Source organism: Sus scrofa, chromosome 8, assembly GCF_054392235.1.
Source record: "Sus scrofa isolate SSC_HxYL_T2T_F1_AM1 chromosome 8, Sscrofa_HxYL_maternal_Yorkshire_Landrace_v2.0, whole genome shotgun sequence".
Classification (NCBI taxonomy): domain Eukaryota; kingdom Metazoa; phylum Chordata; class Mammalia; order Artiodactyla; family Suidae; genus Sus; species Sus scrofa.
Window position 1 is genome coordinate 11,363,931 of NC_139390.1, and position 17,385 is coordinate 11,381,315.

Below are 17,385 nucleotides of genomic sequence, written 5' to 3' on the forward strand. Positions count from 1 at the left end.
TTCAGCAAAGTGACTCAGCCACACATATATACATATATATTCTTTTTCTCACATTATCCTCCATCATGTTCCATCACTAACAAGTGAACAAATAACAAATGCTGGAAAGGGTGTGAAGACACATGTTTTTGAATGATTTACCATGCTATCTCCCAATCCCCGCAAACTCCGCCTTTCACAAAAGGTTGGATTTCACCCCTGGAGCTGCTATTCTCTGTCCTCTTAATTCAAATCCCCTTCCCTTGGTTTACTGAAACCAGAAATCTAGTTATTTGTATTTGTCTCTGTCGCACCTGTTAACCCTGCGTATGTTGATTTTATTCGTTCTTCTTGGAGTTCCTGCTGTGATGCAGTGGGTTAGGAACCTGACTGCAGCAGCTGGGGTTGCTGTGGAGTCTCAGGTTCAATCCCATCCTCCGCGGTGAAGAGGGTTAAAGAATCTGGCATTGCTGCAGCTGTAGACTCCTGGGTTTAATTCCCTGCTCTGTGCTTACTAGCTTTGACTCCCTAGACCACTTATGCAGCCCCTGCCTCAGTTTCCTCCTGTCATTTGAGATGCACTATAGTATGCGTCCCATTCAGCCCTAGTGAGGGAAAGAAAATGTGGAAAATGCTTGGAACAGTGCCTGGCATGTCACAAGTACACAGTAAGCACTAGAGGTCATGTCAAAAGCTTCCTAGCTGGTTTCACTGCCTTCTCACCTCTCCGTCTCTTTCTCGCTAATCTATTCCCTCATGTGGTGGGCAGATTGGTTTTTATCATCCATATGAACAAAGCACTTCCCGCTGGAACCACTTCCAGCATCCTCTGGACCCTCTCAAGCTGATTCCAAACTATTTTCCCAGTCTCATCTCCTGCCACAGCCCTGCAGCATTCTGCACTTCCGAGGTCCTACCACCACCATCCGCGTCCACATCTCTGTGCCTTGCTCTCAGCTGGGATACCCTTCTTTCACTATTTCTCCTTGGTGATCCGCTTCTCCTCCTTCCAGGCACAGATCAGATGCCTAAGCTCAACCAGAAAACTGCTGACCTTCACCTCGTCATTACCAAGTCTTGTTGGTTGCTTTCTTTTCGTTGGTCCTGTGGCAATTTGCATATCCCTCCAACTCTGCCCGCCCACCATAGCAACGAGGCTAAGTACCCATTCACGTCCCCGAAGCCCTTCGGAGGGGCAGCCACGCCCTTCCTGCACATCTCGGCTCTCGCGGGATTTCCTTGCGCCCAGATCCCTTTCTACCTTCCCTCAGGGGCGCACACATCCCTCTTTGTAGACTTGGCACAGTCCCTAAAGGAATGGAGGGACGGTTTATTTTGTGCATAAATGTGGCTGAGAGAGAAAATGAGAGGAATGAGCGTGGGGAAGGGCAGATTTGTAACAGCTAAAATAATCTGGTCGCCATGCCTTCTCTCTGCTTGCATAGCTTTCAGAAACTTCTTAATACAAGTACCAAAGTCTGGAAGTTTCCTCGACTAGGATCGGCCGGCTCCTTCCTGTGCTCTTTTCCTTCCCTGGAGGCAATTAGGAGAGGACAGAATAAAAGCCTCAAACGATGGAAAGAGTTACGATTCTGTCCTGGTGTCCTGTATAGAAAACGTGGCCACCCACCCTGCAGCTGTTCACACTGGTACTACTTTTTATTGTTTGTTTTGTTTTGGGTTTGTCTTTTTAGAGCTGCACCCGCGGCATATGGAGGTTCCCAGGCTAGGGAATTGGTGCTGCAGCTCCAGCCACAGCCACAGCCCTGCGGAATTCGAGCTGTGACCGTGAACTACACCACAGCTCACGGCCAAGCTGGATCCTTAACCCACTGAGCAAGGCCAGGGATGGAACCCGAGTCGCCATGGATACCAGTCAGGTTTGTTACTGCTGAGCCAGGACGGGAACTCCTGATGCTTCTTGTTTTAGCAAACCTCAGATGGGAATCCTTGCTGCTCTATGTTGGGGTCTCCTTTCCTTAAAAAAATCTGCCAAACCCAACTGTGTTGGGTCAGGTTTCCTAACAGGGAACTGAAGCAGAGCCTGAGGCAGGGATTGCTGTGACAGAAATGCCCTGAGGGACGTGCTTCCAGGAGAAGGGGAGTGAGAGGACCAGGGCAGGGGAGGAGAGGAAAGCCCCACGTGGGTGTGGTAGGGACTGACTTGGACCTGTCCCTGCAGGGAGCGCTGGAGCATGAACTGAATCACCGAAGGTCCCCTCTTGAGGCAAAGGTATGTTTTTTCAAACCCTCGTGTCACACAGTCATTATCTCCATCTTCTGGGAGGTGGGGAGGGAGTGGCTGAATCGCCCCAATGACAGCAGCTCCTTTTGGTTGAGTACACGCAGAGTCCACTCTGCCAACCATCTGGTAGCAAAGAAGTGGAAAGAGGGTGCTCAGGGGATGCCCTGATGACTAGAAGGACAACCTCGTGGGGTGCCTTGGGGATACAGACACAGGGTGGGCTACGTGTGTGCACCTGGCATCTGTATGCACGTGCCTATGCTGCGGGAAGGTGCCTGTGGGTTCTCCCAGGGCCTGCAGTATGGGGCCCAGGAGGTCTCAGGAGGATGTTGAAGGGATGACAACCTCAGAAGACATGATGTCTTTGCAAAAGTGAAGCAGCAGACATTTCCTTTTTGGATAATCCAGGGACTATTTAAAGACCAGAGCTATGTCTGTATCTTGGTCTAGTGGCAACCATGGTGCTGTGTTATGCTATCTACTTAATTTAACTGTTTTATTAAGGTGTTCGACCCTGGTTTATTGAGTTTAACTCACGTAAACAAGACAGTTCCAACGGGGAAATGGATGGTGCCAAACCTTTTAGTTGGGGAATTACTTAAGGGAGCTCAGAATTGAGCTCTGAGCAAGTTCCCTTGTGGAGCAGAGGATGAAGGATCTGGGCGTTGCTGCAGCTGAGGGCAGATCACAATTGCAGAGTGGGTTCCATCCCTACCCTGGGAATTTCCACATGCCCGCGAGTGCAGAAAAAAAAAAAGAAAAAAGAGTTGAGCTCTGAAAGCTAAGAACAAAATTGGAGTAAGTGTTGGGTTACATGAATCTATTATTTTGGAGGAAGGAGAACTTGTAATGTGAGGAAAGACACAAAGCTTTATTAACCTTCCCGGTAACCTCAAGCCAGATGAGTGGGGCTCCTGCATGACTGGGTAGCCTTGTTCCTGACCAGACAGCTCCAAACGTGACTCTGGCCCTCCCAGAGGTACTTGAGCTGCCTCTTGTCCTTAAATAAGTTCCCTGTGTGCTTCAACTTGTACTTTTAAGAATGAATGGCAGTTCCCATCCTGGCTCAGCATAACAAACCCGGCTAGAATCTGCAAGGACTCAGGTTCAATCCCTGGCCTCAGCCTCTCTGAGTGGGTTAAGAATCTGGCATGGCCATGAGCTGTGGTGTAGGTCACAGACTTGGTCGGATCTGGGTTGCTGTGCTTGTGGCTTAAGCTGTAGCTGCAGCTGCGATTCGACCCCTAGCCTGGGAACTTCCATATGCCATGGATGTGGCCCTAAAAAGATGAAAACTAAAAACTAAAAGCAAAAAGAATGGATGAACTCAAAGCTGGAGGACTTAGAGACATGCATGTGGCCAACCCTGGATTTTTACATATTTAAGGATCTTTAACTAAAGACCACAGCTTGCTAGTTGACTGTGTGCCTGTGGGTCCTGCTGATATTTTTACTGATGTCAGAAGGTCCAACATCATATCTGTGAAGTTTTTCCCATCTGGTCTTCAATGGACATTCTTATCTCTGCAATCTCTGTTTTCTAGGTGCCTGAGTAAGATATTCCAAGAGGCAGGGTTACTCATGGTAAAAGCGTTTGCACAGAGCAAGTTTGAAAACCTTGACTTCCAAAGAATCACTCAGTCCTAAGAACTTTGTCCTGGTACACCACCAGCCTGAGTCTAGAAGATCCACAGGTAGAAGCCAAGAAACCTGCCATCTTGGTGCCGTGAGAAAGACCTTAAATGTTCCAGGGTGCATCAAGGGCTGTTAAAGGGTTTTAAGCAAGGCGATGGCTTTTCTTTATTAGAGAGCTCATTCCAGTGGCCAGTGTGGAGGCTGTTGTCTAGAGGAACAGGAGTAGAGTTTGGGAGGCTGTTGTCATGGTCCAGGGAAAGGATTGGGCCCTGAATGAGCCTCAGATAGAAAGGAGAGATGCAAGTAGTGGGAGGTAAAGCCATCATGTTGGTAATTGATGAGCTCAATGGGAGCAGTACTTAATTGGTTTGCTATTTGTGCCGTTTATTACTGTTATAAATGGTGGGAATTGGAATAAGTGGCCAATTATTCTTTTCCTGATTCCACTTGTTTCAGCCCGTTGGTCTCTAAAAACAGAATTATGACAAGGGGGCTTTGATTAGCTTCACTTGTTTTCATAATGACCGTGGTTATCACTCCCAGTTTCTTGAGGGGAGTCCTTGTTTTAATTTGCATAAGCGGCTTTTGGATATGCACAGATCCAATTAATTAAAAGCTAGATATCCATTGATAGAAGAGAACAATGATCTCGATAGGACCATGACGTTAAAGAGAACAAATGTCTGACTGGAGAGTTTGCCAACATTTCCATTGCGTTAATTCTAGCTGCCAGAGATTGATGGGAGGAGAACATAAAGACAGGAAGAAATATGGACGGTCTTGGCCAAATGGTCACTCTGCAGATCAGAAGCATGGGGGGCATGTCTTATTGTTTTAACCAAAATATTTAAAATTAGAAAACCAACACTTTGTGGTTGTGAAACAACAATAACATAAGACAATACAATGGCATATATGGTAGAAATGAAAAAATACCTCCCCCCAGACCTTCTACTGGCCTGGACCCAGTTAGTACCCACTATTAATAGGTTAGTGTGGATTCTTCCTGGTTGAAGGGGTCCTTAAAGAGATTCTGGTTATTTTGCAGAATCTATGACAGCACAGGTTTCATCAAGGTAATCTTTGACCTGTTTCATTATATGATAAGTCTACTTGATGATTCAGTTCATAGCTTGCTGGTTGGCTGAATGCGAGGATTTTTGTTGGCAGGAGACGCCCGTCATGTTGGGACAGTAGAGAGTGGGAATAAGAGAGACAGGATGGAAAGTTAGGGGGAGAAAGGGTCAAGTGAAGGTTGCATACAAATGGAAGATGCCAGGCAGGAAAATAGGCTATGGTGGGGATTGGAGGCTTAAAAGTCCCCCTTCCCTGCCTTCACTTTCTCGCTCCCATCCTAGTTGCTCTAACCCCTTGCTCTGAGTTTTACCCACAGGCTTCTGAATTATTCTCCCAAAAGGAACCATATGGTTACCATATTGGATGACATTCTCTCACATTGCACCTTCCGTAACCTGGCTCGGCGTTTGACATTGCCAGCCACCGTCTCCTCTGTGAGTCTTGCCGTGTCCTTGGCAATGGTGACGGTGTGCTCTTCCAGTTCTGAACTGTCCCTGACCACTCTGGCTCTGATTTCCAGCCTGACTCTGCTCCTCTCCCAGTCCTCACCCCGGGGGCATTGCCTACAACTCTGCCCCTTTCCTGCTCCTCTTTTCTCGGCATTTCCTGATTCTTGGACATTTATTTCATGTCTGTGTCTTCGGTGATGATCTCTGTGAGGGAGACACTGAAATACTATAGCTAGAGCTAGAAATGAACATACGAACCTGGCCCTGACTTTCCGGGGAGTTCTGATCTTCTCTTATCCTCTGGACATGTCCTGTTTGTATCGCACACTCAGCATTTCTTTTTTAATTTTTTTTTTCTTTTTGCCTTTTGTCTTTTTAGGGCTGCACCCAGGCTCATGGAGGTTCCCAGGCCAGGGGTCACATCAGAGCTGTAGCCACTGGCTTACACCACAGCCACAGCAACACGGGATCCAAGCCAAGACCTACACCACAGCTCACAGCAATGCCGGATCCTTAACCCACTGAGCAAGGCCAGGGATCGAATCTGCATCCTCATGGATGCTAGTCAGGTTCGTTAACCACTGAGCCACAATGGGAACTCCCAAAGTCAGCATTTCTACAATGGAATTCGCCTTCTTCCCCATCTAGTAGACTCCTTGGTGGAGCCTAAAGGAGTCATCATGATCTATCCCTGCCTACCCATCCAGTTTCATCTCTTGCTGGCCTCCTACAGGCACCCTCTTTTGCAGTGACTCCCAAAGTGTTTTCTCCCATGGCGTTCCCGTGGTGGCACTGCGGAAATGCATCTGAGGACCTGAGCATCCCTGAGGATCCCTGGCCTCAATCAGTGGGTCGGCTGTCTGGTGTTGCCGTGAGCTGTGGTGTGGGTCACACATGCAGCTTGGATTCTGCACTGCTGTGGCTGTGGCATAGGCCGCAGCTGCAGCTCTGATTTGACCACCAGCCTGGGAACTTCCATATGCCACTGGTGCGGCCCTAAAAAGTAAAAAACAAAAAGAAAAATATTAAATCGTTTTCTCACAGACCACCCTTCTTCCATTCTCAAAACTTCTCTTGCACATCAGCTTCTTAAGGAAGACATCCTTGAATTCCTGGACTCAATGCCCCCCCTCCCCCTGCCCCACAGTCTCCTGGAGCTCCTCTGGAAACTCCAATTTGAGAACTTATCACATGCTCCAGTCTGGTTGTTTCTTTGCTTGTATTCCTGACAACCTGTGAGCCCTTTGAAGAGAAGGACTATATCCTTGGTGTCTGCATGCCCAGGGCCTAGAGAAGTGCTTCACACATAGTAAGTACTCAGAAAATATTGGATAAGTATGAGAACCAGCTTCTCCTTCCTGGCATCTCTGTATTTGGTGACGCTAAAGCCATCTGACATCTACATGTCTAGCCGTAAGATCTCCCCCAGCTCCAAAATCACATCCTTCCTTGGCCACATCGCCACTTGAATGTTCAGCAGGTGTATCAAAGATAACAGGTTCTGAGCAAAGCTGTTGATCCCTCTGCCCGCTATTCCCCATCTCAGAAGGGCACAACTATTTTAGCAGCCACTCAGTGCAAAAACCTTCGAAGCATCCTAGTTTCCCTCTCCTTCTTCCACTCCACATCAAGTCCAATAAAGAATCCCATAAGCCTTATTTTATCGTATATTGGGAACTCGGCTGTTTTCGTTTGTTGTTGTTGTTGTTTTGGTCACACCTCTGGCATGTGGAAATTCCCGGGCCAGGGATCGAATCTGAGTTGCAGCTGTGACCCGTGCTATCGCTGAGGCAATGCCAGGTCCTTAACCCACTGCACCACAGCGGGAACTCCTAGCTATTTTTCTGCCTTCTCTAACAGTATCACATTAGATCAAGCAGTTACCATCTCTTGCCTAGATTCCTATGTACCTCCTCGCTGGTCTTTGTATGTTCCCTTCTCTTCCTCTATGAATGATGCTTCCACACAATGACTAGGGTCCTTAGCTTGGCTCATAAGACCCTTCTGAGTCTCGTCTTTGGCCATCCCACTCACCTCCAGATCCCTCTCTTCTGGTGACTCCCAGAAAGAGTTTTCTCTGATGACACTATTTTAAAAAGTAGCTTCCTGACCCTCCATCCTTTTGCCTGGATTTTTTTCCTTTACCTCATCATATTTTCTATTTCTTTATCTATCTATTGATATTTCTTTATCTATTTATCCATCTATTGATATGTCTTTATCTATCTATTGATATTTATCTATTTATTGATATCTTTATCTATCTATTGATATGTCTTTATCTATCTATTGATATCTTTATCTATCTATTGATATCTTTATCTATCTATTGATATGTCTTTATCTATCTATTGATGATCTCTTATCCCTGGTATACAAACTTCCAGAGGACAGTGTCTTTATCCGTCAAATTCTTTGTCGTCGCCTAGCATCTGGAACGGTTTCAGGCATTATAGGAAGAGCTCAAAAAACATGTGATGGATGAAAGACTTATTCTGGTTTGAAAGCTATGCGTCATCTTTGCCTCCCTGCTAGCTTTCCTTCCTGTCACCAAGACCTGGTGTTAATTCAGTTCAGATTTACTGATGCAAACTGACTGCCTTGCAGTGTGTCCATCGTTAAGCGACTGGCTCCCCACAACTGCAGTAACTGATGGGACAGGAATTTTGTAAACTCAAAGCATCACACGCAAGTCATTTGCATCCCAGCCCCCAGCCCCCTGTGGTGACACTCGTTCATGTGACTTCCACTTCCAACCTGTACAGGCGCTTCTAACTGATCTTCCTGCTTCCACATTCTCCCCAGATAATATATTCTGAAGTCTGCTGCCCACTTAATTTTCTTAAAGCATTGCTGTAATTCTCTTCCTCTCCTGTTCAAACACTTTGACTGTCTTCCAACTTCTGACCCAATAATATATAAACTCCTTGGCTTGTAACCAAGATTCTCCCCAGCGTGGCTCCAGATGGCCTTTCCACCATCTTCCTCCGTTTCCCCACTGAAGGTCTCGATGTTCAAGTCCATCTGGACCTCTCAGGTCTCCCTGAGAACAGCTGCCTTTCCCCCTCTCCTTCATTCCTACTCTCCCTCCAGTAGGCATGCTTCCTGCACACCTTTCCCTGAAAATCCCACACCTGGCAGGGTCAGAGGAGGTGAACCTCATGGTGCTGTCCTCCTCGTTTTTTATTTTTCCTACTTCTAGGCGATCTTTCTCTACTCGCTGCATGTTTATAGCATTTGGTTCTTCCTCGTCTCCCATCCTCCATGTCCTTAAAAGAGGGAGGAAGGAAAAAGATGCAAGGAGCACTTTTAGTATCTCTTCTCCCACCATTCTGGTTTGGGAGGTAGGAAAACTGGGGCATCCATTTGTCTATGCTTTCTGGTTGCTTCCTCCTCCCTTCCAAATGCGCCATGTGGCTGTCTCTCGGGGATCTGCTTTCACCAATCGGCGTGTGTTCGTGGCTCCCGCTTCTACGTGGTAGGCTCCGAAGACAGATTTTCATCTTGCTGTGTGTAGTGGTGGGGAGACGCCTCCACTTGCTACAGGATCAGCTGGACTCTCCAGTCTCATCTTCTGGAATTACAAGGTTGCTATTTTGCCTCCATGCTTCTGACTCTATTTCTTTCTTGGTTCTGAACTCGGAGGAGAAGGAACCATTCATTACCACCTTCCCTTAAACTCAGACATCAGCCAGGTGACCTTTTTTATGGATTCTCTATAGTACAGCGTTTATAATGTCTTATTCAGATTTGTAACCCAATATCATGGGTATATTTAAAGAAGAGGCAATATTATATACTGTCATTCTTAACTCTTTTTAGACTTCAAGTTCATGGCCTGGTATTTATTTGCATGAAGGTCATAATGGGCTAATAAGTCTGACAACTAAGAAAAAAAATTAAACATAAAATACATATGGTGAGCAATGGGATGTTTCCTATAGGAATTTTGGCTGGAACTCAAGCTACTTAAAATGTATGAGAGGAGTTCCTGTCATGGTTCAGCGGCAACAAACCCCACTAGGATCCATGAGGACGTGGGTTCGATCCCTGGCCTTGCTCAGTGTGTTAAGGATCCGGCGTTACCATGAGCTGTGGTGTAGGTCGAAGACATGGCTCGGATCCCGTGTTGCTGTGGCTCCTGGTGTAGTCTGGCAGCTGCAACTCTGATTTGACCCCTCACCTGGGAACTTCCATATGCCATGGGTTCGGTCCTAAAAAAAAAAAAAAAGGTAAAATATATGACAAATTCCTGTGTTATAAAGAGCAACCTTAGACATGTTTCTTATTGAGAGGTGAACAAGTGGATTCTTTGGCTGTCAGCTCCGTCAACCAACCTCAACTATATAAAGAAAAGGCTGGAGGATGCTTTAGATGGGAGTCATGGGTGTAAGAACATTCCAGCATTTTTCTGATCTTCACTCTGGGGTAAGAAAGGAAGGCTCTCCCCTTAGGCCAAGGTAGAGGGGTCCTAAAGCCTGGAGAGGAAGCATGTCTGCCAGAAGGGAATATCAACACCGCCTCCCACCCCCGCCCTGGCTGGTGAGGCTGGGGCTTTCCCCTTGCCTGGGGAGTTCTGAGGATGCAGGGCAGGGACCACTGGCCAGGACCTCAAGATGTTGGTAGAGAAGCATGTCTGAGTGATTCTGAAGAAGGCATTCAGTTGTCTTAAGACCTTCGCAGCCACAGTGACTGTGAAAGCAATTGTGTGAAAAAAAAAAACCATGACCTAGTTACACTGGCTCTCATGGAGGGCTTATCCAGGGCTAAGGTATGGATTTTTTTTTTTTTTTGGTCTTTTTGCTATTTCTTTGGGCCGCTCCCGCGGCATATGGAGATTCCCAGGGCTAGGGGTCGAATCGGAGTTGTAGCCACCGACCTACACCAGAGCCACAGCAATGCAGGATCCGAGCCACGTCTGCAACCTACACCACAGCTCACGGCAATGCCGGATTGTTAACCCACTGAGCAAGGGCAGGGACCGAACCCGTAACCTCATGGTTCCTAGTCGGATTTGTTAACCACTGTGCCACGACGGGAACTCCAGGTATGGATTTTTTATTAGACCTCACAGCAACCCTAAGTAGTGGTACTTTCACTCCTATTTTATAGAGAAGACGGAGGCATGAAGAAGCTATTTGCTCAAGACCGTAGAATTAGCTTGGTTCTGACTGGCATTGAAAGGAGATCCTCGTCTATCTTGGCTTGATTTTGAAACTCTCCATCCTTGGTCATATACCCACATTTCACATTTCCAGCTCTCATCTCTCTCTTTCTCTCTCCTCTGAACTGGAGGCTTGTTTATCCAACTGCTTACATGATAGTCTCATTTGGGGATTTCATAGGCAGTGGAAAATAATGTATACAAAGTGAAAACTTTTATTTTTTTCTTTATGGAAGTATAGTTGACTTAGAATATTGTGTTAACTTCTGCTGTACAGCAAAGGGATTCATATATATCCTTTTTCATTATGGGTTTATCACAGGAGACTGAATATAGTTCCCTGCGCTCTGCAGTAGGACCTTATTGTTTATCAATCCTGCACACAGTAGTTTCCCTCAGCTAATCCTCAACTCCCAATCCTTCTCTCCCCTGCCTCCCCTCCCCCTTGGGAACCACAAGTCTGTTCTCTAAGTCTGTGAGTCTGTTTTTGTTCTATAGACATGTTGATTTGTGCGGTCTTTTAGATTCCACATACAGATGATACCGTTTGGTATTCACCTTTCCCTTTCTGACTTACTTTGCTTAGTATGGTTATCTTTAGATCCATCCATGTTGCTACGAATGGCATTATTTCATTCTTTTTATTGGCTGAGTAATATTCCATTGTATATAAATACCACATCTTCATGTATTTATCTATCAGTGGACATTTAGATTGTTTCCATGTCTTGGCTATTGTAAATAGTGCCGCTATGAATATAGGGGTGCACATACCTTTCTGAATTATAGTTTTGTCTGGGCATGTGCCCATGAGTGGGATTGCTGGATCATATGGCAACTCAATTGTTAGTTTCCTGAGGAACCTCCATACTGTTCTCCATTTGGTTGTACCAGTTTATATTTCCACCAACAGTGTAAGAGAGTTCTCTTCACATCCTCTCTAGCATTTATTATTTGTAGATTTTTTTTTATGATGGCCATTCTGACCAGTGTGATATGGTACCTCATTGTAGTTTTGATTTGTGTTTCTCTAATAATTTGTGCTGTTGAGTATTTTTTCACGTGCCTTTTGGCCTCTGTATGTCTTTTTTAAAGAAATGTCTATTTAAGCCTCTGCTTATTTTTTGATTGGGTTGTTTTATTGTTTTTTTTTTTTTTTTCTTTTTGTTACTGAGTTGTATGAGCTGTTTGCATATTTTGGAGAATAAGCCCTTATTGGCCACATTGTTTGCAAATATTTTCTCCTCGTCTGTCTGTAAGTTGTCTTTTCAAAAAAATTTTTTTTCAGTTGAAACGTGTCACTCTTCCCAGCTGCTTAAGCCAGGTCCTTTCTCTTGCCTTATCTAATGCACTCAGTTCATGGAGAACTCGAATCCATCAACTTCTTTCCATTTCTCCTTAGTCTAAGTCACTATCACCCCCTGCCTCTACTCTTCCCTCTTCAGTCCACAGGGGACAGAAAATTCTTCTCATTCCCTTCATTGGGCTTGCACTTGTCTGAGAATAAATGTCACACTGTATCATGGAGCCCTGCAAGGCCTGGCTTCTCCTGCTCTCACCCTTCCCCCCTTTCTCACGGGATTTCAACAGCACGGTCTCCTTTCTGTTCCCCAGGAGCCTGGGCATTTGCATGTGCTCTTCTTTCTGTTAGGATGCTTCTGTCTCATCATTTAGATGTCACCTCAAAGGTCACCTTCTCATCGCTACTCCTGGTCACTCCATCTCTTTTCCCTGTTTATTGCCTCCATGCAATTGGTAATTCTCTTGTGCATTGTTTTTCGGAGTTGTTTTGTGGAGGCATTTATTTTAACTTCCTTCCTCCCAACTTGAACATAAGCTGCCCGAAGAAGAAGGGACCGTGCTTCAGTTCTCTATTACTGGGTTCCCAGAATCTAGCATATTGCCTCATGTGTAAGAGATGCTCAACAAATACCAGTTAAATAAATGAATGAAAATTCAGCTCGTGTTTGCTGTACGAAGGAATAAAGGGAGGATGATGAATCAGATGCCACATGCTGGATATGGTGAAGTTTTGACCTCGTGGGAGTAAGAAGTCTGCTGGGGAAGCCGAACTCATGGTCCTCATCATTCGGACCGTTGTCTCTTTTGGAGACATTCAAAAAGCGCCACCACTCACCTGTACTTATTCCTGTGTTCAAACAATATTTATTATTTTCTCATGTGTAAGCACTAGGTTAATGTCCAGGGATATGATGACAAAGGCAGAGTCCTTGCCCCCAAAGCGTGTGGTGTCGCATTCTCCCTTAGACAAGAAAAGGGAAAAGTGAGGGCAGGATGGGAGCATGTCTTCAGTAACCCCGGACTCTGTCGCATTCCCCAGGAATTGAACTCTCCGTTTTTTCATCTTAAATACGGGGTAAAATAAAAACACAGAGTCTCTAAGGAAGAGCAAAATGCCCACCTTTTAAAGACAAGCGTTCCCAGTGAGAAACTGGAGCAGAAATTCATCCAGAGATCTCTTCTCTTGGTTGTTATGAGTGTGGCACTTTTCTAATGTGTGTTTTATACACTGTCAATTCTAAATCTGAAACTTAGAGCCCAAGATACTTTCAGCTATTTAGAAATCACAACAGCCTTATTATTCAAGATGTCTGCCAATATCCACTTCTTTTTTTTCTTCAATTTAATTTAATAGTTATTTTATATTGGAGTATGTTGATTTACAATGTGTTAGTTTCAGGTGTACAACAAAGTGATTCAGTTATTCACATATTCATCCTTTTTCAGATTCTTTTTCCATATAGGTCATTACAGAATATTGAGTAGAGTCCCATGTGCTGTGCAGTAGGTCCTTGTTGATCATCTGTTTTATTTTTTTATGATTTTTGTTTTTTCCACTATAGTTGGTTTACAGTATTCTGTCAGTTTCTACTGGTCATCATAGGAACCCAGTCATATGTATATGTCATATATGTATCTTTTTCTGAATATATATATTCTTTTTCTCACATTTTCTTCCATCACGGTCCATCACAAGTGGCTGAATATAGTTTCCTGTGCCAAACAGCAGGATCTCAGTGCTTATCCACTCCAGATGCAAAGTTTGCATCTATTAGCCCCAGACTCCACATCCATCCCACTCTCTCCTCCTCCCCCTGGCAACCGTAAGTCTGTTCTCCATGTCCCTGAGTTTCCTTTCTGTGGAAATCTATTTTATATATGGTCGTGTGTCTACGCTAATCCCAAACTTCTAATTTATCCCTCCCCCCACCTACTTTTCCTCTTTGGTAACCATAAGTTTGTTTTCTAAATCTGTGAATCTGTTTCTGTTTTGTAAATAGGTTCATTTGTATCATTTTTAAGGTTATTTTTGGATATAAGTGATATCCTATGATATTTATCTTTGATTTACCTCACTTAGTGTGATAATCTCTAGGTCCATCCACGTTGCTGAAAATGGTATTATTTCATTCTTTTTTTATGGCTGAGTAATATTCCATTGTATATATGTGCCACATCTACTTTATCCATTCCTCTGTTTACAGACATTTAGGTTATTTCCACATCTTGGCTGTTGTAAATTGTGCTTCTGTGAACACTGGGGGAAGTATCCACTGATGCAAGGGAACAGGGAACAATGGAAAAGCCATGGAAAAGTTAGAATTGAAAAACCTAGATGAGAATTCTTGCTTTGTTCCACCAGCTCATTAGTCTTAAGGACGTTACACAATCTTTTCCAGTCCTAGTTGATTCATCTATATATTGGGGATGAAAAAAGCATATATCTTATGATATTGTTGTAGATAAAATGAGCTAACCCAGGTAAAGTGCTTAGCACAGTGCTGGTCACCTAGCGCACAGAATAATGTTAGCTAATATTAATATGATTTGGGGGAAAATGATTATAGAAGCACTTAAGTCATAGGGTTGTCATGAGAAGGAAATGATGTGTACGTGTGTGTGTTTAATGCCTGTCACACTGAGTGCCTGGAACATAGCAAGACTCAATAATTGATGAACAGGTTAATGTATTGGAAAAGTTACAAAGTGTGGATTGCTATAACAATTCTGCTTTTCTTTATTATTTATTTTCTCAACAAAAATAGATTGAGCAATTAAAAGCCTTTGTATGAAAAAAGATGCTCAAAACCCTCCCAACCAACCAGATATGATATTTAGGATATTTGGCACTTGATAGGGCATGGGTCCTGACCAATCAGGATGGATGATGGCGGTAGCTACAGAGAGTGGCACTCCAAGGGCTCCCAGCCTGCCAAGCATAATCCCTCTAGCTAGAAATTGTGAGAAGGTCTTGGGGGAGCCCCATGGAGAGGGACCAGAGAAAAAGAAAGAGCATACAGGGTGTGGTTGGGGTGGAGAGGTTTGCAGAGGGCAGCCGCCGTTTTCCAACAAGCACAAAGCAGTCTTGCTGTGGACCTGGAGAGCATTATGCTCAGTGAAACAAGTCACACAGGAAAAAACAAATAGTGTGTGTTATCACGTCTGTGTGGAATCTAAAAAATAAGACAAACAGAAATGGATTCACTGATTTGGAGACCAAATTACTGGGTATCAGTGGGGAGATGGAAGGAGGAGAGACAAGATAGGACTGGGGGATTAAAAGGCACAAACTACTCTAAAATAAACTAGTATAAAATAGATGAGCAACAAAGATACATTGTATAGCACAGGGAAATGTAGCCATTATTTTGGAAGAACTTTAAAGGGAGTATAGTCTATAAAAATATTGAGTCACTATGCCATACACCTGAGACTAATATAATATTGTAAATCAACTATATTTCAGTCAAAAAACATTTCATTGATTTAATATCTAGGTCAGCTGTGTTGGTACCTATATTGTGGTGCAGCTCTGCCCTCTAAACTATACCCTATGTGAACTGGAGTTGAAAGGAGAGAAACTACATCTTATGTATTCTGTTCTCCCGTTCACTTCCCATCCTAAAGTAGGATTTGTTTGCTTGGAAGCAATGTTCTTTCAAAGAACTGGGTCAAAGAAAAGACCCCGAGAACTCAGCAGCAGGAGGAGGGTGTGAGTGTTCCATTGGGAATCTGTAAAAGGAGGTCTGATTTTGGTAACACGTGGGCGAGTTGCCAGTTGCATCATCCTGTTGCTGCTTTTGATAATACATCATTAGTTACCTTTATTCCAACAAAATCTTCATCACTCTCTATGGATTTGATGTGGAATTCCAAATCCACGTTATTACTACTATTTATGATTGGTAAATTAGCAACCCTGAATTCTTTGAATACAAGCGACGTATTTGAAGATCAGAGGGAAGGTTGGGGACTAAACAAACTTCGAGTCACTAATTATTTTTTGAAAGTGCTACTAAGGATTGGGATTGAGTATCAGCATCCCTCTGTGCAACTCTTCGAAGACCTACTTTGCTATACTAGATACCATGAAAAGTCTGTGGCCTCTCTGGGCTTGGGAGTTTGGAAATTACAATTGAGGTGAGCTGGAGGAGCGAGCACAAATCTGTATGTTCCTTTCCAAGTGGAAGACATTTGAAAAGGCTGCATGAGCTGAGTAGCACAAATGACTTTCAAAATCCACCTACCGGAGAGCTTATGGGAAAGCAGTTTTTGTAAAGTGTATTAGCCAGGATTCGCCAGAGAAAGAGAACCAACAGGGTGCCTCTGCCTCAATCTCTATTTCAATCTCTATATTAACCTTTATATCTTATATCTTACATCTGTCCCTCTATGAAGTATATAGATCAGCACTTGCCATCCGCCTCTACGAGGATTGAATCATGAGCCACTGCAGCTGCCAACACCCCCTGAAAGGAGCTCAGGGTGGGGACCAGGAGGGAGGCGCTCTGTGCTCTGGGAAAACGGGCAGAACAGGTCTTTAGAAAGATGTTTTCGGGAGATTTTATGAGCTCAATTCTTGTATCTCCCTGTATCTAGACGAGCACTAAAATCCTTCATGGTGACCTCTGCTCCTGGTGACTGGCAGTGACCTTCATGAGACCAGCAGTGACCCTCTGTAAAAAGGTGGCTCAGTTGCACATACCTCCCCCTTCACCAAAATCACGTTTGCTGACTTTCCCCTCTACCTTCATGGAGTGGTTTTTCTTTTTTTCTTTTTTTTTGTCTTTTGTCTTTTTAGGGCTGCACCCACAGCATATGGAGGTTCCCAGGCTAGGGGTCTAATCAGAGCTGTAGCCACTGGCCTATACCACAGCTCACGGCAATGCCAGATCCCACTGAGCGAGGCCAGGGATTGAACCCGCAACCTCATGGTTCCTAGTCGGATTCCTTTCCGCTGTGCCGTGATGGGAACGTCTGGAGTGGTTTTTCAAAGCTGTCTGAAATACTGCCTCCTGGGCTATCGTCCTCATTTTGCCCCAAATAAAACTTAACTGTCAACTTTTAGATTGTGTATTTTTTAAAGTCTATCTATGTATCTATGTATCTATCTATGTATCTATCTATGTATCGATCTATCATCTGTCTATCTAGAAATTCACTTTAAGGAATTGGCTCGTACATTTGGGGAGGGCTGGGGAGTCCAGGTTCTGATGGATAGGCCAGTAGACTGGAGATCCAGGGGAAGAGTTGCTGCTTGAGTCCAAATGCAGTCTTTTGGCGGAAGTCCTTCTTTCATGGGTGAGCTCAATCTTTTCCTATTAAAGCTGTCACCTGATTGGATGTGACCTACCCACATTATGGAGGACAATCTGCTTTACACAAAGTCCACCAATTTAAATGTTAACGTCATCCAAAAAAGAACCTTCACAGAAACATCTAAAATACCATTTGACCAACTATCTGGGAACTGTGACCCAACTGAGCTGACATAAAATTAACCATCACATAAGTTACTGTGAAGAATGACAAAT

The 17,385-nt window shown here is 44.3% G+C and overlaps 1 long non-coding RNA gene across 1 annotated transcript in view; it reads left to right on the plus strand.

Annotated features, from left to right (window-relative positions):
* The first annotated feature begins 1,250 nt into the window (after positions 1 to 1,250).
* The window catches only part of LOC106504591 (uncharacterized), a 77,103-nt gene continuing 60,968 nt past the window's right edge, over positions 1,251 to 17,385 (plus strand). Inside the window, exons 1-2 of the long non-coding RNA XR_002346566.2 lie at positions 1,251 to 1,628; positions 2,162 to 2,212. This is a non-coding gene — a long non-coding RNA (uncharacterized LOC106504591). The remainder of the gene's footprint in view (positions 1,629 to 2,161; positions 2,213 to 17,385) is intronic.